The 24,748-nt window shown below is 42.8% G+C and overlaps 1 long non-coding RNA gene and 2 pseudogenes across 2 annotated transcripts in view; 1 reads left to right on the forward strand and 2 right to left on the reverse strand.

The window, feature by feature from the left end:
• Positions 1–24,748, reverse strand: part of LOC135048839 (uncharacterized) — a 422,430-nt gene that overhangs the window by 275,570 nt on the left and 122,112 nt on the right. The gene's annotated exons all lie outside the window — the stretch shown is intronic.
• LOC135054362 (5S ribosomal RNA) lies at positions 9,048–9,168 on the reverse strand (annotated as a pseudogene).
• LOC135051641 (5S ribosomal RNA) lies at positions 11,186–11,306 on the forward strand (annotated as a pseudogene).

A 24,748-nucleotide genomic window follows, 5' to 3' on the forward strand; every position in this document is an offset into this window, starting at 1 on the left:
TCCCTCTATCACTGCTGGAGTTAATTATTTGTTGCGGACTTGCGGCCCACGGCGCAGTGCCGAGCAACATTTAATGAGACAAGCTGACTTATTTTAAGGTGTTATTATAATATAAGCTCAGAGTCAAGCCTTTTAACAACACGTTCTATATTGCAGTTTAATAGTGATATTGAGCAGTAACTAGCATATACTTAAATCTCTCTCTTCTTTTGGATCCATCACTATTCTAACTTGAAGTCCTTGTGATGAAAATTTTTACCTTCTCTTTTAACTTCTAAAAAGAGACAACAGGTTTGCTTGCTATAAGAATCTGTTTAAAGGGTTTAAGATAACACCGTTAATTCAGCTTGGTTTGGAGGTTTTCATAGCTTCTGGTTTTTAACTTGATCCTTAACACTTATTTCCTTATTTTATAATACCAACTGCTTTCCTATGTGGGGTACACACTTTAATGAGGGCTGTAACAACTGTCACATGTAACGATTTTGGTAAGGATGCACACAACAATATTTTGCATACACACTTACCAATCGGCCACACCATATGTCTGGTCAGACGTACCAGTTGTGATGTAATTTTCAATGGTTCCTGCGACAACATATCATGCAGTTGTCTATACATATAATAAGATGTGATCAGTATATCTGTGCCATATATCGCATCTGGCTTGCAGAATGGCCAATGCAATATGTCTGTGAGAGATGTCGTTCTCAGATGTGGTGTGTGCACACACTTGCAGATAGTCGGGATGATATTGTTATGCACACCAGTGCCTGCAGGAATGTACTGGTGTCAGAACTGTTATGCACTCCAGTGCCTGCAGGAATGTACTGGTGTTTGAACTGTTATGCACACCAGTGCCTGCAGGAATGTACTGGTGTCTGAACGGATAAGTATGCAAAACAAATGAACTCACAGACAGACTGGGGAATATGACATTACGTACACAGAAGGTGATAGGGTAACAAAATACACACAAAGTGAACAGAGAAGCCCAGAGGCTAAGGAACTGGGTGTCTCCCTAGTATTAGTAATGCTCAGATGGGAAAAGCAAGATGTTGTGTTTTAATACGTAGAGAACCCGAAATGCTGTTGCTAAGGGCAACAGCAAAACCCTAAAGGGTTACCAACGGGTGTGGCAGTAAACTCCTTGGTCAGAGATGGAATGATAGACACAAGGAGAGTCTCCACAATCCTAATTCTCACTTGCAGTGCACAGGTTCAGCTTACTGCCACTAAACTGACACCTGACACCTTGCACAGTGAGACAGGATTTAGGCAGGCAAGTCTTAGAATACAGCCGCAAACTTGCTAAGTTCACAGAGTAGTAAAAGAACCCCAGCAAGTTAAACGACTGACTCCAGTCTTACTGCTAGGTCTGGATTGGCAGAGTGTAGTACCAAATCCCCAGGCCTATTTGCAGTAAGCAACAACAAATACAAAGCTACACAGTACTGGCTAACTTTCAGGAACTGACTAACCAACAAAGATTCAGCAGCATCTGCTTAACCTGAGAAGAGGCCTTATAAAGCAGGTGCTGTCCACGCCCCACTCAGACCTCACAGACTGTGAGCACAAAAACCAGCACCGGATCCCCTGCCGTGCACAGAGCCTGTAACCACTGCACAGCAAAAGACCCGAACCGGAGTATCAGCTGCCCTCAGGTTACTCCGCTAGCACTTGTCTCCCGGTTGCCATGACGACGTGGCAGCACAGGGCAGGAGACCCTAACAGTACCCCCCCTCTGACGAGGGGTCAAAGAACCCCTACCACCGGGTTTATCGGGGAACTGCGAGAAGAAAGAGCGTATCAGTCTGGGGGCATGAAGATCACAACTGCGCACCCATGACCGCTCCTCCGGGCCATACCCCTTCCAGTGCACCAAAAATGACAGCCGACCCCGAACCATCTTGGAGTCAAGAATCCTTTCAACAACAAACTCCCTCTGGCCACGTATCAGAAGAGGGGAAGGTCTTCCACTGGAAGAAGGATTACTAATCGCCCGTTTTAAAAGGGAACAATTAAATGTTTTATTGATACCCAAAGAACGGGGCAGATCTAACTGAAATGCCACCGGATTGATAACCCTGGTGATCTTATAAGGGCCGATGAACCAGGGGCCTAACTTATGAGATGGCTGTCTCAACTTCAAATTCTTGGTAGACAACCAGACGAAGTCTCCTAATTTGAAGCTGCAGGGTCTTTTCCGCTTATCAAAAACCCTTTTGGTCACTAATGACACAGACACAAGGGCTTTCTTCACTTTCCGCCAAATACCTCTAAGGACCGAAACCACAGAGGAACCACCAGGCGTGGAGTCCAGGGGGTCAAAAGAATTGGCCTTAGGATGATGCCCATACACACAAAGGAAGGGAGAGATCCCTGTAGCAGAGTGAGCTGCGTTGTTATAGGCAAACTCCGCCATGGACAGATGAGCAACCCAGTCAGTCTGACACTTGGAGACATAACACCTGAGGAACTGCTCCAAGGACTGGTTCACCCTTTCAGTCTGCCCATTAGACTGCGGATGGTAGCCTGACGACAAGCTGACAGAAATCTGGAGATCGGAACAAAATGCCCTCCAGAATTTGGCCACAAACTGGGATCCGCGGTCAGAGACCACATCAAGTGGCAACCCGTGGAGACGCACAACATGCAGCATAAATAATTCAGACAGGCATCTGGCCGATGGCAGCCCAACCAGTGGAACGAAGTGCGCCATCTTCGAAAACCTGTCAACGACAACCCAGATGGCTGTCATCCCCGAGGATTTGGGCAAGTCCACCACAAAATCCATTGAAATGTGGGTCCATGGCTTAGATGGGATAGAGAGTGGATGTAATGGGCCAACAGGAACCCCTCTAGGAGTCTTATTTCGGGCACAGATGTCACATGCCCGAACCCACTGATCCACATCCTTAGCCACCGAGGGCCACCACACCGCCCTAGATAGCAACTCCCGAGTTCTGGCAATACCCGGGTGACCTGCCGACTTCTTGGCATGGAATTCCAGGAACACTCGCTGTCTTAACCTAGGAGGCACAAACAAAAGACCTACCGGAAGGTCTGGAGGAGCCTGCTCCTGTGCTCTAAGGACTAATGATAAGAGGTCCTGGGTAATGCCCACTTTAATACATGATGGGGACACAATGGGCAACGGCTCCTCGGTGGTCTCCTGGATTGGAGCAAAACTCCGCGAGAGCGCATCAGCCTTGATGTTTTTTGACCCAGGGCGATATGTTATCAAAAAATTAAAGCGAGCAAAAAACAAAGCCCATCGTGCCTGCCTGGCATTGAGACGCTTCGCTGACTCTAAATATGCCAGATTCTTATGGTCGGTGAGAATTGAGACCACAAACTTAGCCCCCTCAAGCCAGTGTCTCCACTCCTCGAGTGCATCCTTAATAGCCAACAATTCCCGGTTACCCACGTCATAATTCATCTCGGCAGGCGAAAATTTACGGGAAAAGTAAGCACAGGGATGAAGGCGATTATCAGACACTCCCATCTGAGAAAGCACTGCCCCAATACCCATCTCAGAGGCATCCACCTCCACCACAAAAGGACGCTCTGGATCTGGGTGTCGCAGCACCTTGGGCGATACAAATGCCCTTTTGAGACGGGCAAAAGCCGCTTTAGCCTCACAAGACCAGTGAGCAACATCTGCCCCTTTCTTAGTGAGTGCCACCAAGGGCGCCACTATAGACGAAAATCCAGCGATAAATCGTCTATAAAAATTTGCAAAGCCCAGGAAACGCTGAAGCGCCTTCAAACTAGTGGGCTGCACCCAATCCAGGACTGCCTGTACCTTGGAACCCTCCATTTGGAAACCTTCTGGGGAGATAATATATACTAGAAATGCGATTTGCTGGACTTCAAATTCGCACTTCTCCAGCTTCGCCCCAAGCCGGTGGTCTCTGAGTTTCTGGAGGACTAAGCGTACATGCTTCCGATGTTCCTCCAGGGAATGGGAGAAGATTAGGATGTCATCTAAGTATACAACTAAGAATCTATCCAAATATTCCCTGAGCACATCATTCATGAAATCCTGGAAGACTGCCGGGGCATTACAGAGCCCAAAAGGCATCACCAAATATTCATAATGCCCTGAGTGGGTATTAAAGGCAGTCTTCCATTCATCCCCCTCTCTTATTCGGATTAGATTGTACGCACCGCGTAGGTCAATCTTAGAAAAAATGGTGGCAGTACGAAGCTGGTTAAACAAGACCGAAATGAGGGGCAGTGGGTATGAGTTTTTAATCGTGATACGGTTCAATTCCCTGAAGTCGATGCAGGGTCGCAACGAACCGTCCTTTTTACCCACGAAGAAGAACCCCGACCCAACTGGAGACTGTGAAGGTCTGATAAATCCCTTAGCCAAGTTCTCCTGAATGTACTCTGCCATAGCCTGAGTCTCAGGACGTGACAGGGAGTACAACCTGCTCTTGGGAAGCTTAGCATTTGGCAACAAATCAATGGCACAGTCATAGGGGCGATGGGGAGGTAGTACCTCTGCAACTTTTTTGGAGAACACGTCCGCAAAATCTGCATAACACCCTGGCAATCCTGGCAAACTTAGCTGCGAGAGCCTGACTGGAAGGCTCAAGCAACTCCTGAAACAATCAGTACCCCAACTAAGAATCTCCCCAGAGACCCAGTCAAATTGAGGATTGTGGGCCCTTAACCAGGGTAACCCCAACACCAATGGGGCAAAAGTACAGACAGTCACATAAAAGGACAATTTTTCAGAGTGTGTGGCTCCAATAAACAAAGAAATCTGGCTAGTGCAAGAGGCAATTTTACCTTGGGATAATGGTTCCCCGTTTAACCCACAAATCTCAATTTCCGATGCCAAGGGTACTAAGGGAACAGAGTGTTTCAGGGCGAATTGGCGGTCCATAAAAACCCCGTCGGCCCCACTGTCCACAAAGGCCTCAGTCTTGACAGTTTGACCGAGGATCTTCAAGGTCACCGGAATGATAAAAGTCTTCTTGGGAAATTCTGACTTATGGCCTGACAGGATATTTCCCATCACCCTCAGGCCCTGAAGTTTTCCGGCTTTTCTGGGCATGATACTACCACATGACCTTTATTCCCACAGTACAAACACAACCCCTGCTGTCTCCTCCGCGTCTTCTCACGCGAGGAGAGGCGGGTAGCCCCAATCTGCATAGGCTCCTCGGAAAATTCCTCAGAGTCTGAGGTTCCCTTGGGAAAGAAGGAAACCTCAGTCTCCCTTTCAAGCCTACACTCTCTCAGCCGTCTATCCACCTGGATGGATAACTGCATGAGCTGATCCAAGCTATCAGGCAAGGGATATTGTACCAGTTGGTCCTTTATCTGGTTAGAAAGACCTCTTCGGTACTGGTGTCTCAGGGCTGGGTCATTCCACTGGGTATCTTGGGCCAACCTCCGAAACTCCGTACAGTAAACCTCAACTGGCCTTCGCCCTTGCTTAAGGATCGAAATCTGAGCCTCGGCTGAGGCCGTCTTGTCAGGGTCATCATACAACATGCCCAGTGCCGTAAAAAAAGCATCAACACTTTTAAGCGACGGACAGTCAGGCTGCAACCCATATGCCCAGACTTGTGGGTCTCCTTGTAGTAAGGAAATCACTATGCCCACCCGCTGAATCTCCGACCCAGAAGACTGAGGCCTAAGCCGGAAGTATAGCTTGCAGCTCTCCTTGAAACAAAAGAACTGCGAGCGATCTCCAGAAAAACGATCCGGGAGATTTACTTTCGGCTCCTTAACCCCTGAAGGTGCTGCTGCTGCGGGAGCTCCGCCAGCGGCCTGGGAGGTGTGCATTTTAATGGACAAATCATTAAATTGTCGAGTCAGGACCTGCACCTGATCGACCACCTGTTGCAACGTATTTTGAGGGGTATGCTCCATATTCCCACAAAATTTCAACAGGAGTATTAGGCTGCTGAATATGTTATGCACACCAGTGCCTGCAGGAATGTACTGGTGTCAGAACTGTTATGCACTCCAGTGCCTGCAGGAATGTACTGGTGTTTGAACTGTTATGCACACCAGTGCCTGCAGGAATGTACTGGTGTCTGAACGGATAGGTATGCAAAACAAATGAACTCACAGACAGACTGGGGAATATGACATTACGTACACAGAAGGTGATAGGGTAACTAAATACACACAAAGTGAACAGAGAAGCCCAGAGGCTAAGGAACTGGGTGTCTCCCTAGTATTAGTAATGCTCAGATGGGTTAAAGCAAGATGTTGTGTTTTAATACGTAGAGAACCCGAAATGCTGTTGCTAAGGGCAACAGCAAAACCCTAAAGGGTTACCAACGGGTGTGGCAGTAAACTCCTTGGTCAGAGATGGAATGATAGACACAAGGAGAGTCTCCACAATCCTAATTCTCACTTGCAGTGCACAGGTTCAGCTTACTGCCACTAAACTGACACCTGACACCTTGCACAGTGAGACAGGATTTAGGCAGGCAAGTCTTAGAATACAGCCGCAAACTTGCTACACCTTGCACAGTGAGACAGGATTTAGGCAGGCAAGTCTTAGAATACAGCCGCAAACTTGCTAAGTTCACAGAGTAGTAAAAGAACCCCAGCAAGTTAAACGACTGACTCCAGTCTTACTGCTAGGTCTGGATTGGCAGAGTGTAGTACCAAATCCCCAGGCCTATTTGCAGTAAGCAACAACAAATACAAAGCTACACAGTACTGGCTAACTTTCAGGAACTGACTAACCAACAAAGATTCAGCAGCATCTGCTTAACCTGAGAAGAGGCCTTATAAAGCAGGTGCTGTCCACGCCCCACTCAGACCTCACAGACTGTGAGCACAAAAACCAGCACCGGATCCCCTGCCGTGCACAGAGCCTGTAACCACTGCACAGCAAAAGACCCGAACCGGAGTATCGGCTGCGCTCAGGTTACTCCGCTAGCACTTGTCTCCCGGTTGCCATGACGACGTGGCAGCACAGGGCAGGAGACCCTAACAGATATATCCTTCATCATCTGTACAAACATACTCATACCTCCCAAAATTGGAAGGAACAGGGGTGTGTGGTCTGTGAAAAAGGGCGTGGCTTCACGGGATTCTGCAAATGGCCAGCGCACTCTGAGCTGCTGGCATGCCCCTGTCCCTCCATCTCCAGTGAATAGACACTGTGCGCATGCAAGGGACAGCGTGACAGTTAAAAAAACTGGACTGTCCCACGAAAATCGGGACAGTAGGGAGGTATGCATACTGTATATCCCCTACTGTGTACCAAGCATTAGTTACTTTAGGTAGATGTGATTGGAAAATAAGTAATGTGATAGAGCTTCAACATTATGGGGTAATAACTGACGTTTAGAAATATTGTACAGATTAGAGTTGTAATTAACAGATTCCTCTCTCCAAGTTTAATAGGATCATATGTTACTGTTCCTCTCCAGGTTTTAATAGATGCAATGTTTCCCCTGGAGGATTTAGCCTTTAATTTAGCTGCTGGCAATTTATCTGGCTTGTCTCTTTTCTTTTTCCTATAGTATATTTGATTTAGTCTTCGCAAGGCATACTTTGTATTTTTGGTTAGAAGATTTAGTTCTCCTCTAGCTTGGAATAAGTGTCGTGTCAGGAGGAAGCTTTATGTGTTTTTTTTACAATTTTTTTTTATTTTAAATTGGTATTTTCCTTTTTTTATTATTCTATGAAGCTATACTTATCACAAAGCACTAACACGGATTGTTCGGGTGATCATGAAGTCTCAAGTTCTTGATGATTGGGAAAAAGCCTCAGATAACTTGATCATGACAGATATATGATCTGATAATGTTAGATGGAGAATTTCAACCTATTTGAGTAGTGTGGCTAAGTAGTATCATATTGATCCAGGAGTAATATACATATTTATATCCTTCACATGGAATTTATTGGGATGAGACTCTCCGAGAACCAAAGAGAAGGTGGCGATAAAGGAAGACTGCAAGGCAGCAGCTGGATAGCATATCAACTATTGGAGTGGTACATTTGGGTAAGGGAGATATCAATTATTATTAAGTCCTGACTTGAAATAGGCCAACAATGTGTCAATTGCTAGCGTATAGTAAAATAATTAAAAAAAACATGTTCCTGTTCAGTGACATATATTAAAGGTACAGCTCAGTTATTACGTTTCCCAGTTACGATAGGGTGTCTTCCATATTATCCTTTTAAGGTCAAATGTCAGGCATTATGAAATTATTATGGCAACCTAGTATCAGAAGAATGCTATACTAAAGAAACCTCTAGGATTACAATTCTTGGGTCCCAGAAAGCGTCTCTTTTGGGTAAAGATTTATATTCTATCAATCGGTATATAGTCAGTATGTCAACATCTGAAATGTTAACAATAATAATGTTGACACTAAAATGTTAAAAGTTCTGTTAACATTGTTGAAATGGATTGAGAAGCAAAAAGTTGGAAACCGCACTGGTATAATTGGTGTATGTGTATAATGATAGTTATCTGTATAAACTGATAATTAAATTTAAGGTTCAAATCCTTATTTTGGGGAGCAGATACTTAAGGTAACACATTCCTTATTTTTATGTATCAAAAAGCTACCCATCAGTGGTGCTCCCCCGAGTCAGTTATTCGTAGTGTAAACATGAAAAAAAGAAAAAAGAAGACTCTTGTTGGGAAGCACTCATATACAGATAATGTTGTACGACTAAATGTCACAATAGCTAACTAAAATACAATATTTTATTAATTCTCATTAAAATTAATTATTGAGGAGTTCAATGAGCGCCGATGTTTGTTAAATAGTGACATTGCGAAAATATAAAAAGTAATATATAAATTGCAAGGTACAAATACCTAATTCAGGCCGAAGTGGGTATATCTATAATTTTGTTAATAATCACACTCCAACTGTAGGACAACCTGTGATAAAAAGTTGCTCATTTATTGTAAATATGACCATCATTTATAAACTGCTATATATCCCAAATGGGAATTTTAATCCTAGCAGATAGTTGAATCATAGGTCATAACCGAGATGTAAGACAATGCTCTATATTGGTGACAGATGGGTGGCAAATATTTGCAGTACCAGGGTGTTCCTTGGTAGTCTCCTATCCAAGTACTTAACCCGGCCCTCCACTGCTTGGCTTCCAAGATCAGATGAGATTGGGCATCTCCAGCGGGGTATGACCGCAAACCTTATGCTCACCCTTGTCACACTGTGTCCAAAATTGGGCACAGACAGGAGCCAATTTGCGTTGTTATGTGAGCCACAGGTATCGACACAGCTGATTTGATGTGGAAATCAAAATTTTTTATCATAGATGATAAAGTATAACGAAAGATTAAATACCCATCTAAGTTTTCACGGCTAAGGTAGTCGCAGTACAAGTAGGAATAAACCTCTATACTGCACAGTTATCACATGTATGAAAATAAATCATTAGATCATAATATTATTTTAACTGTGCAAAAGAGGGAAACCTCCAAATTTGGTCTCCAAAAAACAATAATGAACGTATGAGATTACACTATGAATTGTGAAAAAAAAAAAAAAAACATAAGCAATGAAACCTTCAGCTCTCATGACCAATCAGAAATTATTCTCAAGTAATAGAAAAATAATAAGTTGACACAGAGTGTGTTCTATATGATATATATATGTCATAAGTTAATACTGAGATAAATATGGATTTCTGCAGTGTAAAAAAAGAGAGAGAGAGAAGGCGTTTGTGTGTTGGATAGGGTCCAGAATTAGCAGATGTATTCACATCCGCTTTTTAGATAAAAATATAGACCCCAAACGGGTTGCACTTATTCCCTTGCTGGTAATAATTGACTGTCACTTGTTCGTATAGTATAATAGTCTATGTACCATGTGGGTAAGATATTATAAATACCGGTCCGTGCAATGAAAATGCACTGGTGCACAAATCACATGTATATACCAAACCTGGTGTACAAAGTTTTGGTCCTACTTGTATACTGATGGAGATCCTGGTATAAGGAAGGTGCCGGCCGCGTCTGCCCGCGTTCTGCCTGCTGCCGAACTCCGGCCGCACTATACTTCCTGTTAGGCTGGTTCCCTTGGCGACGGACTTTGCCGAGAACGGCTCGTTGCGGTCACGTGTGCGCACCACGTGACCGTGAGGATGTAGTCTCCTTCCTGACGTACGTTTCGCAAATAGCTTGGTCACAGGGCATGTCCTGTGACCAAGCTATTTGCGAAACGTACGTCAGGAAGGAGACTACATCCTCACGGTCACGTGGTGCGCACACGTGACCGCAACGAGCCGTTCTCGGCAAAGTCCGTCGCCAAGGGAACCAGCCTAACAGGAAGTATAGTGCGGCTGGAGTTCGGCAGCAGGCAGAACGCGGGCAGACGCGGCCGGCACCTTCCTTATACCAGGATCTCCATCAGTATACAAGTAGGACCAAAACTTTATGAATGTACACCAGGTTTGGTATATACATGTGATTTGTGCACCAGTGCATTTTCATTGCACGGACCGGTATTTATAATATCTTACCCACATGGTACATAGACTATTATACTATACGAACAAATGACAGTCAATTATCACCAGCAAGGGAATAAGTGCAACCCGTTTGGGGTCTATATTTCTATCTAAAAAGCGGATGTGGATACATCTGCTAATTCTGGACCCTATCCAACACACAAACGCCTTCTCTCTCTCTCTTTTTTTACACTGCAGAAATCCATATTTATCTCAGTATTAACTTATGACATATATATATCATATAGAACACACTCTGTGTCAACTTATTATTTTTCTATTACTTGAGAATAATTTCTGATTGGTCATGAGAGCTGAAGGTTTCATTGCTTATGTTTTTTTTTTTTTTTTTCACAATTCATAGTGTAATCTCATACGTTCATTATTGTTTTTTGGAGACCAAATTTGGAGGTTTCCCTCTTTTGCACAGTTAAAATAATATTATGATCTAATGATTTATTTTCATACATGTGATAACTGTGCAGTATAGAGGTTTATTCCTACTTGTACTGCGACTACCTAAGCCGTGAAAACTTAGATGGGTATTTAATCTTTCGTTATACTTTATCATCTATGATAAAAAAATTTGATTTCCACATCAAATCAGCTGTGTCGATACCTGTGGCTCACATAACAATGCAAATTGGCTCCTGTCTGTGCCCAATTTTGGACACAGTGTGACAAGGGTGAGCATAAGGTCTGCGGTCATACCCCGCTGGAGATGCCCAATCTCATCTGATCTTGGAAGCCAAGCAGTGGAGGGCCGGGTTAAGTACTTGGATAGGAGACTACCAAGGAACACCCTGGTACTGCAAATATTTGCCACCCATCTGTCACCAATATAGAGCATTGTCCTACATCTCGGTTATGACCTATGATTCAACTATCTGCTAGGATTAAAATTCCCATTTGGGATATATAGCAGTTTATAAATGATGGTCATATTTACAATAAATGAGCAACTTTTTATCACAGGTTGTCCTACAGTTGGAGTGTGATTATTAACAAAATTATAGATATACCCACTTTGACCTGAATTAGGTATTTGTACCTTGCAATTTATATATTACTTTTTATATTTTCGCAATGTCACTATTTAACAAACATCGGCGCTCATTGAACTCCTCAATAATTAATTTTAATGAGAATTAATAAAATATTGTATTTTAGTTAGCTATTGTGACATTTAGTCGTACAACATTATCTGTATATGAGTGCTTCCCAACAAGAGTCTTCTTTTTTCTTTTTTTCATGTTTAACATTGTTGAAATGACAACACAGAACAGGTGTACATCTGCAGAATGTGGGCATTGTCACAATGCTGACACGTGAAATGTTGACAATCTGCATGGAGTAAAGGGTTAGGGTTAGGTTGTGACAGCAGATAGCTAGAATTAGGCTATGAGACGGGAGGGTTAGGGTTAGGCACTAGGGGAATGTTAGGGTTAGGTACTATGGGTAGGGTTGGGGCTAGGTACTAGGGAAAGGGTTAGGCTGTGGCAGCAAAGGGGTAGGCACTAGAGGGAGGGTTAGGCTTAGGTTTTGGCAGCAGTGGGTTAGGATTAGAGATGACCGGGTTTGGTTTTACTCGGATTTAGCCGAATCTCTTTATTGACTATCGGACGTCACGTGTTTTGGTTAGCCAATAAGAAAAGTCCAGAAAATAAGAAATGGCGATAATTCTGGCGTAAAGAACCGAGTAAATCCGAACCCGCTCATCTCTAGTTAGGATTAGGCTATGGGATGGGAGGGTTAGGCACTATGTGGCTGTTATGGCTAAGCACTAGGTGGAGGGTTAGGATTAGGCACCTAGAAGTCACAATCACCTGACTGTCGGACCCAGAAGACACTGCTGGACTCGCCGGAGATCCATTACCAAAGTAATTGAAGCCTCTGCACCAGGACACACTGTTATGCCATAATTTCATCAGTGTTGACGACTCGACATGATAAATGTTGATCTGAATTATGCCAACTTGCTGAGTATGTCCACTTAAATTGATATGGTGAATGTTGACAAAATATACCAACCTCTCACATTCTCAGTCCACTTCAGAATGGATATCAGAGTTTTACTGCAAAGCTAACATAAAGACTTCTGTTTTACCGATGATTTTGCCACACATAAAGTTTCCCTAAGATCAAAGAAGAGGTAACATCCCTGGTATCCAAACTGTTTTTGCAACGTCATCATCTAAAATATGCATGTGGGAATCTTATGATATGAGAGTGTGTCTTTATGACTTGGTGATTGCCAAATTCTATGTTCAATTGTTTTTTATATACTGTAAATAAATTTGCAGGTTACCTACTATCAGTGCTATTTTTTTAGAAAAATAGGTTCAGGAACTCCCGGGGGTGGGCAGCAGTGGGCGGAGCTGTGGGTAATGTGACGTGGAGTTACAGTGGGTGGGGCACCTTTGTAAGCATAAAGAATTTTCCTTGACATGAATAAGAATTTGCGTTTGCCAAAAAAGCATGTGTGGCCTCACTGCAAGGGGCGTGGTCTCAGTGCAAGGGACATGGCCTTGCAGGAAAAGACTACTTTATACCCCAGTTTTGCAACCTGCACACCCAGACATTGGCCACCACAGGGAAAAAAAATCCTGATTTATGCCCTTACATTATTTGCCATTTTTCATCCTTATAGTAATGCCCCTTACACAATATGACACACACCGTAAAGCTCATTACATATTATGCCATATACCATAATGCACAATACATGACACACGCCATAATGCCCATTTCCCATTATACCACACCGTAATGTCCATTACACAATATGCCACACACTGTAATGCCCATTTCACATTATGCCATTGCACAATATTATACACTGTAATGCCCATTATACATTAAGGGTTTCATGCTCATTGTCAGGCGTTTCCTGCTCGTTGCCAGGGGTCTCCTGCTCATTGCCTAGGGTTTCATGCTCGTTGACAGGGGGTACGCGGGAGAAGATGCATTCAAGTGTCTCATGCATTGCGGTGGCCATTTTTGGAGGGTCTTCCCCCTACCTTGGCTTCCCCCTCTGTGTTCCTCCCTCACCATGCACCCGGCCGCTAAAAAAAATAAAATTTTGGTGCCGGCGGGAGGTTCCTTAACGCCGTTCCTAATGACAGCATTTTTCAAAACCGCTTCAAGAATGACATTTTGGACCATTCCACCACAAATATAGCCCTGCCTACTATTAAGATTCAATTACCTATAGCAATCAATCAGCTTTTATTTTTATCTTCAAGTTAGATAATGAAAGCAATTGACTTATTTCTAGTGCAGGGTTTAGCATTAGCTACATTATACCTGTGCCTAGTAGTGGAAGATTTAATAGTAATCTAAGCCTGCGTTGCATATAGATTGTAAGCTTGCGAGCAGGGCCTTCCTACCTCTATGTCTGTCTGTTATTACCCACTTTTGTTCTATTACTGTTGTAAAGTGCAACAGAATATGCTGCACAATATAAGAGACTGTAAATGAATAAATAAATAAATATGGGCTTTGTAACACCAGTCAACATTGTATTGGCTACATGGATGAAAACTCGTTTTCTGTGACATTTTTTGTGCTAATATGTCACATTTTTAGAAACAAGCAAAGATATCTTTAAAAAAAAAAAAAAAAAGAGACAGAATGGGGATTAACCCCCAGTGTCCCCAGCACACCAAACTATATTGGTAACATGACTTGAAAACTATATATAATGGAAATCTAGAGGTCTTAGTTACATATATTTGCAAATATATAGCAAGCCACCAGGCCCAGACAAGGCTCCTCTGATTACTGGTGGTTCTTAATACTGTATCCACGTCTGTGGCGCAGAACCCCACAAGCTGGCACAGGCCAGCCACCCCAGGGTAGCACATATGTGAGAGGGTAAAGTGTTAGTATGTGTTAATAAAAGGAAAGCAAAATCTATATACAAAAAGTGATACACTAGTGAAGGTGTAATTAAAAGACCTAAAGGATTAATGAAAGTGTTAATGGGTGTGCTAAATAAATATTATAGTGTGCTACCTCACAGCAGCCCGGCCACTCCAATCCAGGGAGAACCGCACCCCAGACCCATTCCCAGCAATAATAATAATAATAATAATAATAATAATAACAACAACAGCCTTTCCAGGTCACATAATATAATGTCACATGATAATTGCACTTAACAAATATATCCAAATTGAGAGCTACTTTACCTGGAGCCACCCCTAGGATCTCCATATGGCACTGTAAGATCCAGCATGCCCTCCAAACACTGTTCCCATCTATGCCTCTCATACTAGCAAAACAGAATGTAAATTTCTTATATCAATTTGACAATATACTTCAGGTGCTTAAAAGGGAGGGGCAATTCTAATTTAGAGACAGAATGAGGATTAATCTCCGGTGTCCCCCAGCAACCAAACTATTGATTGATGGATGAACTAGGATGGACGAATTAGGGTTTCAGCATAACATTGCAGGATGGAGATTATTCATTGATTCTTCTAAACTAAGTTTAAAAGCAATGTTACTACATAATGGGCATGCCAAACCGTTGGTATCAGTGGCACATTCTGTAGCTATTAAAGAAACTTCCCATGCCAATCTTGTTAAATGCCAATAATTATAATCTATTTTGCTGGCAAATCTGTGGGATCCCGGCGGTCGGAATACCGACACCAGGATCCCGACTGGCACAATCCCGACAGGGGGGCGAGCGCAACGCAGACCCTTGCGGACTCGCTGCACTCATTTATTCTCCCTCTATGGGTGTCGTGGACACCCACAGAGGGAGAATATGTCGGGATTGTGCCGGTCGGGATCCCGGTGTCGGTATTTCGACCGCCGGGATTCCGTCCGGCGGGATCTTGACCGCATCCTAATCTGTGCTGATTTGAAAGTTATTGCTTGGTTGCTTGGACTGCACGGTGGTTACTCAGTATTGTTGTTTTCTTGTTTTCTGTGCTTATGGGATAGTCAAGCAACACAGCAAAACATTGTGAAGGATTGGCCCATCAGAGAGCAGTTTGCCCTCCGGTAAGCTCAATATCAAGTATGCACCTTTATTTCTATATGAAGAAGAGAATTTTAAGTTTAAGAAATGGAAAAGTTGTACATAATAAAGGGGCTGTTTCTAAACTATTACTAATGCAGACTTAGTAGGGATGTTGACACTCTTTACACCATGCACAGTTTCAGGTATATCTTTAAATCCATAAATGTGAACACCTCTGTGTGGGGTATATGTATTAAGTGCGGGTTTATAGAGAAATTGCACATAGCACCAATCAGATTCTACTTATCATTTATCTAGCACTTTCCAGAAGATAATAGCTAGAATCTGATCGGTTGCTATGGGCAACATCTCCACTTCTATTAAGTCGCACTTAAATATACACCCCCTTGTCTCTTTACAGTGTACAGAGCAGTAACCAAGCCAACAGTGGCGAAATGCGTGTGTGATCTTTGACCCTCGGACCGGAGCAGTGCACTGCTCAGTCCTACTGAATCTCTTGTACTATTGTATCTACTAAAACGTAATATCATCATGTATGGGTTTTTTTTATATTTACCTTATATGCATCATCTGCATAAAGAACTTATTCCATTTAGGCAGTGGCAAACGCAGGATTTGCATGGGGGGGTTTCCAGAACTGGGCGGAGCCAATCACGGGGGTGGGGACTGAGGTGACCCAGTATATGCTGGGTCCGTAAAACTAGTGTGTCTGTGTGTGTGTGTGTGTGTATATGTATGTATGTATATATATATATATATATATATATATATATAAACAAGAGTCCAACAGTGTGGAGGTGCACTTGTCGAGTTCAAACAGTCAGCAACTTCAATTTGTTCACAACAGCTTTATTTCAGTCTATATTCGGCTCATTAGGTCGACGTTTCGATCCTCATTCAGGGATCTTTCTCAAGACAGGCTTCGATTTACATACAATATTTTGAAAGCATCATATATTGATTATCAGAAAATCAATATGTCATGTTCGGACAATAAATGTGCTGTATGGTTTAGTCAGGCTTACTTCTAACGGGATTTGGTGTGGTTACTTAGACACACAATCACGGAGCAACTCAGACAACATAGGAAATCACCACAGTATGAGAAATGCTGACACCCTCTACAGCCTCGTGGCTGTAGAGGGTGTCAGCATTTCTCATACTGTGGTGATTTCCTATGTTGTCTGAGTTGCTCCGTGATTGTGTGTCTAAGTAACCACACCAAATCCCGTTAGAAGTAAGCCTGACTAAACCATACAGCACATTTATTGTCTGAACATGACATATTGATTTTCTGATAATCAATATATGATGCTTTCAAAATATTGTATGTAAATCGAAGCCTGTCTTGAGAAAGATCCCTGAATGAGGATCGAAACGTCGACCTAATGAGCCGAATATAGACTGAAATAAAGCTGTTGTGAACAAATTGAAGTTGCTGACTGTTTGAACTCGACGAGTGCACCTCCACACTGTTGGACTCTTGTTTAAATATTGTGGGTCTACCCGGTCAGGGAGATTTCCACTAGGGAGCACCTCACTGTTGTTTATTTTTTTGATGTGAGTGCAGGAACATACATGTTATATATATATATATATATATATATATCTACACACATATATATATATATATATATATATACATATACATAGCATATTAAACATGCATACATATATATATACACACACATACAGTACACACATATATATATATATATATATACACATGCATGTATATATATATATATATATATATATATATATATATAAATATGTGTGTGTGTGTTTATATGTATGTATGTATGTATGTATGTATATACATGTGTATATATGTATGCACATGGATCTATATGTACTATAATTAAAATAAAGTAAACTTTTATTATACTTACAAGTGCCACCAGGAAGACAGAAGGCTGCAGAGGACGCTAGACAGCCATTAATAATACTCATGCAGCTAAAAAAAAAAAAAATTGTGGAGGGGGGTTTCTGGGTGCTCGGAAACCCCCCATGGGTGCGCCGCTGTTAGGGATGCCATTGATGCAAAACCAGACATACATATTTTCTGTTTGATACTTTGTAATACCATTCAAGTGTAAGTGTACAGCCTATAAATTTGTTGATACAAAATTTTGATTCCTTGCATCTCTATTTATCTGACCATAACTCTGGAACCTTTGATGCCACAATGATGTGTGTTACCTATTGATTATTTGCTTAAATTGTTTCAAGTCTCTTAATTAAGCACTGACACACATCACTTACTGTAAGTGTTACAATTATTTCTCTAACATTTACTAATGTTTTTCCTAAGTGGGACTCTCACTGTGATCCTAGCAAGAAACCCCTGCACTCAGTGTTTCCCATCAGGGGTATTTCTGTGTTCTCAAGCAAATCCCACCTCTGCTCTTCTTTCTTATCAGGCTGGGACTCATAGTACGCTTTCTCATTTCCAGGATTCACTGCAAACTATTGCAAACATGGAGACAGCAGACACGGAATTTGGTTCATAACAGCCTGATGTACTGTATTCTCTTGACAACATCACATATATACAGACTTTTACTTGATATCATTGTTTTCAAGTGGGACTCTCATTGGGACCCCAATACATTACCCCTGCACTGGAATACTCCACCAGGGGCAGTCTCTGGGTTCTCTCAACAGTAGACTCCACATCTATTCTCTCTTTCTTCAAGTTCAGGCTGGGACATTCAGTATGTCCTCTCATTTCTGAGGTTCACCATGATTTCCACACACACACGGAAACAGTAGAAGCGGAACTTTGTCCCTTACAAACCTGTTGCATTTATCCCTTCCTGTCTCCTCACAAATTAATATTAGCAATTATGACTGTGATTTTCCTCTAATTTGCTGATGAGGTTTGGAAGCAAAAACACAATTATATTACTGTGTCATACCTATACAATTCTCTGCCGCCAATTAACCAGTACTAGCAGTTTATATTGTATAATATTGGCACTCTGTTGAATGGAGATTTAAACTTATAGGGGGATATCCAATTAGCCCCAGTAATTTACCAGGGCAAATTGTCCTGCCGAGGGCTATCCTATTTCCCCCGATAAGCTAGCATGAGCGGTGGCTTATCAGGGGTTACCTGAAGCTGCACCGGGTACCGGCTCCCGACAGCGCCCGATGCAGCGCTGCTCCTCCGGCTCCCCCGGTCACATGGCTGCTCCCCTGTCATGTGACCGCTGCCAGGGGCGGAGGAGAGGGGGATGCGGTCACGACGCTGCCCCAGCTTCTCTGCCGGGGGCCACCGCGCCGAGGACAGCTTCCAGATGCCTGCAGTCCAAGCCTGCTGCTGCTGAATTGGGCATGGGACGCTGCAGGTTGTCCCGCTCATCTGGGATTTTGTTTCGCCTGCCTCAGGCGAAACAAAATCTCAGGCAAACCAAATCCCCAGAAGCAGTCCCGTTTCCGTGCGAAAACGGGACTGTTTCTTCCGAAAACACACAGGTTTAACTGAACCTGTGTGTTTTCAGGGGAAAGGGCATTTTTTTACAGGCGATCAATCTGGATAGCCGGTAAAACAATATCTGTGTTTTACCGGGCCTAATAGGATATCCCCCATAGTCGTAACTGTCTTCTTGCCTGACTACCCATACCATTACGAAAAAATCTATTCCGCGATTGGTGTGGACACTACTTGTGAAGGCAATACCTGTAAACTGTTAGCATTGTCATACCTACAACCATACCACACTGGACACGCCCACTCTCATCTGATCTTGGAAGCTAAGTAGTGTTGGGCCCAATTAGTACTTGGATGGAAGACCCCCCAGGGAATACCAGGGAATACCAGGTATTGTAGACCTTTGATAAAGCAGGGACTCCAGGCACTTACCACTTACACAAATAGTGTTACACATGGGCTTTGCCACTTCCTTTAAGACACTTTTATGGGGCAATTGGCAGTATCAAAATGACTATACAATACAGATTTAAACTGAAATATGATCACATGAAAAATTATTATATTTTAGGCACTTACATCTTGCTAAGGAGCATTCAAGAAATTTTATTTCAGATATTAAATATACTACATCATTTATCTGTACTGTATTTTCACCGGCATATCTTTACTAGAGATGAGCGCCTGAAATTTTTCGGGTTTTGTGTTTTGGTTTTGGGTTCGGTTCCGCGGCCGTGTTTTGGGTTCGAACGCGTTTTGGCAAAACCTCACCGAATTATTTTTGTCGGATTCGGGTGTGTTTTGGATTCGGGTGTTTTTTTCCAAAAACACTAAAAAACAGCTTAAATCATAGAATTTGGGGGTCATTTTGATCCCAAAGTATTATTAACCTCAAAAACCATAATTTACACTCATTTTCAGTCTATTCTGAATACCTCACACCTCACAATATTATTTTTAGTCCTAAAATTTGCACCGAGGTCGCTGTGTGAGTAAGATAAGCGACCCTAGTGGCCGACACAAACACCGGGCCCATCTAGGAGTGGCACTGCAGTGTCACGCAGGATGTCCCTTCCAAAAAACCCTCCCCAAACAGCACATGACGCAAAGAAAAAAAGAGGCGCAATGAGGTAGCTGTGTGAGTAAGATTAGCGACCCTAGTGGCCGACACAAACACCGGGCCCATCTAGGAGTGGCACTGCAGTGTCACGCAGGATGGCCCTTCCAAAAAACCCTCCCCAAACAGCACATGACGCAAAGAAAAAAAGAGGCGCAATGAGGTAGCTGACTGTGTGAGTAAGATTAGCGACCCTAGTGGCCGACACAAACACCGGGCCCATCTAGGAGTGGCACTGCAGTATGTATGTATAAAGAAAGAAAAAAAAACCACGGTTAGGTGGTATATACAATTATGGACGGGCTGCCGAGTGCCGACACAGAGGTAGCCACAGCCGTGAACTACCGCACTGTACTGTGTCTGCTGCTAATATATAGACTGGTTGATAAAGAGATAGTATACTCGTAACTAGTATGTATGTATAAAGAAAGAAAAAAAAACCACGGTTAGGTCACTGGTATATACAATTATGGACGGGCTGCCGAGTGCCGACACAGAGGTAGCCACAGCCGTGAACTACCGCACTGTACACTGGTTGATAAAGAGATAGTAGTATACTCGTAACAACTAGTATGACGACGGTATAAAGAATGAAAAAAAAACCACGGTTAGGTGGTATATAATACAATTATGGTTGGACGGACTGCCTGCCGAGTGCCGACACAGAGGTAGCCACAGCCGTGAACTACCGCACTGTACACTGGTTGATAAAGAGATAGTAGTATACTCGTAACAACTAGTATGACGACGGTATAAAGAATGAAAAAAAAACCACGGTTAGGTGGTATATAATACAATTATGGTTGGACGGACTGCCTGCCGAGTGCCGACACAGAGGTAGCCACAGCCGTGAACTACCGCACTGTACACTGGTTGATAAAGAGATAGTAGTATACTCGTAACAACTAGTATGACGATGGTATAAAGAACGAAAAAAAAACCACGGTTAGGTGGTATATATTATAATACAATTATGGATGGACGGACTGCCTGCCGAGTTCCGACACAGAGGTAGCCACAGCCGTGAACTACCGCACTGTACACTGGTTGATAAAGAGATAGTAGTATACTCGTAACAACTAGTATGACGACGGTATAAAGAACGAAAAAAAAAACACGGTTAGGTGGTATATATTATAATACAATTATGGATGGACGGACTGCCTGCCGAGTTCCGACACAGAGGTAGCCACAGCCGTGAACTACCGCACTGTACACTGGTTGATAAAGAGATAGTAGTATACTCGTAACAACTAGTATGACTGACTATGACGGTATAAAGAATGAAAAAAAAACCACGGTTAGGTGGTATATATTATAATAATACAATTATGGATGGACGGACTGCCTGCCGAGTTCCGACACAGAGGTAGCCACAGCCGTGAACTACCGCACTGTACACTGGTTGATAAAGAGATAGTAGTATACTCGTAACAACTAGTATGACTGACTATGACGGTATAAAGAATGAAAAAAAAACCACGGTTAGGTGGTATATATTATAATACAATTATGGATGGACGGACTGCCTGCCGACTGCCGACACAGAGGTAGCCACAGCCGTGAACTACCGCACTGTACACTGGTTGATAAAGAGATAGTAGTATACTCGTAACAACTAGTATGACACTATGACGGTATAAAGAATGAAAAAAAAACCACGGTTAGGTGGTATATATTATAATACAATTATGGATGGACGGACTGCCTGCCGACTGCCGACACAGAGGTAGCCACAGCCGTGAACTACCGCACTGTACACTGGTTGATAAAGAGATAGTAGTATACTCGTAACAACTAGTATGACTGACTATGACGGTATAAAGAATGAAAAAAAAACCACGGTTAGGTGGTATATATTATAATAATACAATTATGGATGGACGGACTGCCTGCCGAGTTCCGACACAGAGGTAGCCACAGCCGTGAACTACCGCACTGTACACTGGTTGATAAAGAGATAGTAGTATACTCGTAACAACTAGTATGACTATGACGACGGTATAAAGAAAGAAAAAAAAATACCACGGTTAGGTGGTATATAATTATACAATTATGGATGGACGGACTGCCTGCCGAGTGCCGACTGCCGACACAGAGGTAGCCACAGCCGTGAACTACCGCACTGTACTGTGTCTGCTGCTAATATAGACTGGTTGATAAAGAGATAGTATACAACAATATACTACTATACTGGTGGTCAGGCACTGGTCACCACTAGTCACACTGGCAGTGGCACTCCTGCAGCAAAAGTGTGCACTGTTTAATTTTAAATTAATATAATATTATGTACTCCTGGCTCCTGCTATAACAACCTGCAGTGCTCCCCAGTCTCCCCCACAATTATTATAAGCTTTTATACATTGATGTGCAGCACACTGGGCTGAGCTGAGTGCACACAGACTGAGTCACACTGTGTGACTGCTGTGTATCGTTTTTTTCAGGCAGAGAACGGATATAGCAGAGAACGGATATATTAAATAAAAGTTAACTTAACAACAACTGCACTGGTCACTGTGGTAAACTCTGTCTGCACAATCTCTCTCTCTTCTAATCTATTCTAATGGAGAGGACGCCAGCCACGTCCTCTCCCTATCAATCTCAATGCACGTGTGAAAATGGCGGCGACGCGCGGCTCCTTATATAGAATCCGAGTCTCGCGAGAATCCGACAGCGTCATGATGACGTTCGGGCGCGCTCGGGTTAACCGAGCAAGGCGGGAAGATCCGAGTCGCTCGGACCCGTGAAAAAAAAAGTGAAGTTCGTGCGGGTTCGGATTCAAAGAAACCGAACCCGCTCATCTCTAATCTTTACCCCATATATGTCTGTAATTTGCATAAGACAAAGACCATACTGTAACCAGTAATAGGTAAAGATATATAAATGTAATTTTACTCAGGAATTTGGACTATTGGGAGCTATTCTTTATATCTGAATGAATAAGAACAGGGGCATAGCCAGAACTTTGTGGGCCCTATAGCAACACTTTAAAGGGGCTCCTGTCCCAATGCTTCTAGAGAAATACTTCTCCACAGCAGTTGTTAATGTTATGCTCCATAGTACTGCCCTAGTTCATGTTATTTCACATTATAAGGCTGACAATACACTATATGCCACACAGTATCCCCAATTCACATTATGACATACAGTGTCCCCAGTTCATATTATGCCACACTATAGTGCTTCCACTTCATATTATGTAATATTGTAATGCCTTCCAGTTCATTGTACATGTATATTACAATGTGCAGCTCCAGGGGCATAACTAGATATATTGCAGGCCCCAAGGCAAAAGTTTGCCCCTATATGCCACACAATGGTGAAAAAAGTATATAACACATGTAACTGTTATAGGGAAGGTGGCCCCCTCTCAGCTCTAGGCCCTATAGCAGCTGCACTCCCTGCACCTATGGTGGCTACGCCCTTGATTTAGAATAAAAGTTATATTTTTTAAAAATAACTGTAAGAGTGCCCCAACAAAGAGTCTATGTTTTTCCTCATTAGTTTCTACTATTACTATATTGTCTCTGGGCGCACCACCAACCACGTATTGAGTGGCATCCCTTAATTGGGAGGCCTTTACTGACATATTGTTGGTATTTTCATGCAGCAGAATTGTATTTTATTATAATTATATCCTGTGCAGAACAAAACAACCCTTTTCTTCTGTCTTTCTTCTGTGCGCAATATACTGTCACCAATGTTTCTGTTAGTGGTGACAGAGGCTGTGTCAGAGAAGCCTCAGCCATCACATAAAGTCTAGCCAATAATCAGCACTACAAGGCTAAGGCTACATCCATACAGAATTCTTTCTCCAGGAGTATTTACAGCACTTTACCACTTCAAATATCTAACTAAAAATGCCATAATACACCTCCACATTCACTGGATGCTGTTCTAACAAAAATGCTAATAAATGTGCATGTGCATTTTTCTTGAAAAAAGTCACCAAGTGCAGGCGTGGAAAATGTGTCTTGCTTCATTCTCCACATTCCTTGATAAAGCAAAAGGTAAAAAAAAATTGTATGTTCCTATCCTATTTGTCCATCTGAACATTGCACCAGGTAGCCACGAAACTGCTCCAACAAATGAAAGAATTAAAACAAAGTAGTAGACCTGTAAATGACACGTTTGAAGTCAGATTCGGCTCAGCCATGCAGAATTGAAGGCTAGTTGGCTATCATAACTCATGCAATGTGTCCACAGACCAGTTTTCATCTGTACACTTGGTTTTGCAGCCATCATTATCAGTGTGCACTTGTACCAGCCCTATCCTTGGTGCAAAAATATGCCTGAAGAAGACAGATGCAATTACACTAGACACATTCATCTATGGATCATGGCCAGTGCTAAAACACGCAAGACTTGCATTCAGCTCTGCATTTACCCCAAAAGGTACACTAGGATGGGGAGGAGGGTACTTTGTCCCTAAGGGGCATTTGCAACCCTCTCTCCAAACCCCGTCCTCTACTCCCAAAATTGCTCCCTATGGTGAGTAAAAGTGGAGACACACCTCCCAACATCTGAGCAGTCAGGACAAAGGTGCTCAGCTGGACTGTTCCAGCCAGCTCATATCGGGACTATGTACCAAAACTGGGACACTTAGGGGTATATTCAATTGGTGTCGAAAATTGCCGTCTGTCGAAGACGGCAGTTTTCAACTTTTTAAGGTCGAAACGTGATTTGACCTATTCAATGCTTTTCAACAAGT

This window comes from Pseudophryne corroboree, chromosome 2 (assembly GCF_028390025.1).
Source record: "Pseudophryne corroboree isolate aPseCor3 chromosome 2, aPseCor3.hap2, whole genome shotgun sequence".
NCBI classification, from domain to species: domain Eukaryota; kingdom Metazoa; phylum Chordata; class Amphibia; order Anura; family Myobatrachidae; genus Pseudophryne; species Pseudophryne corroboree.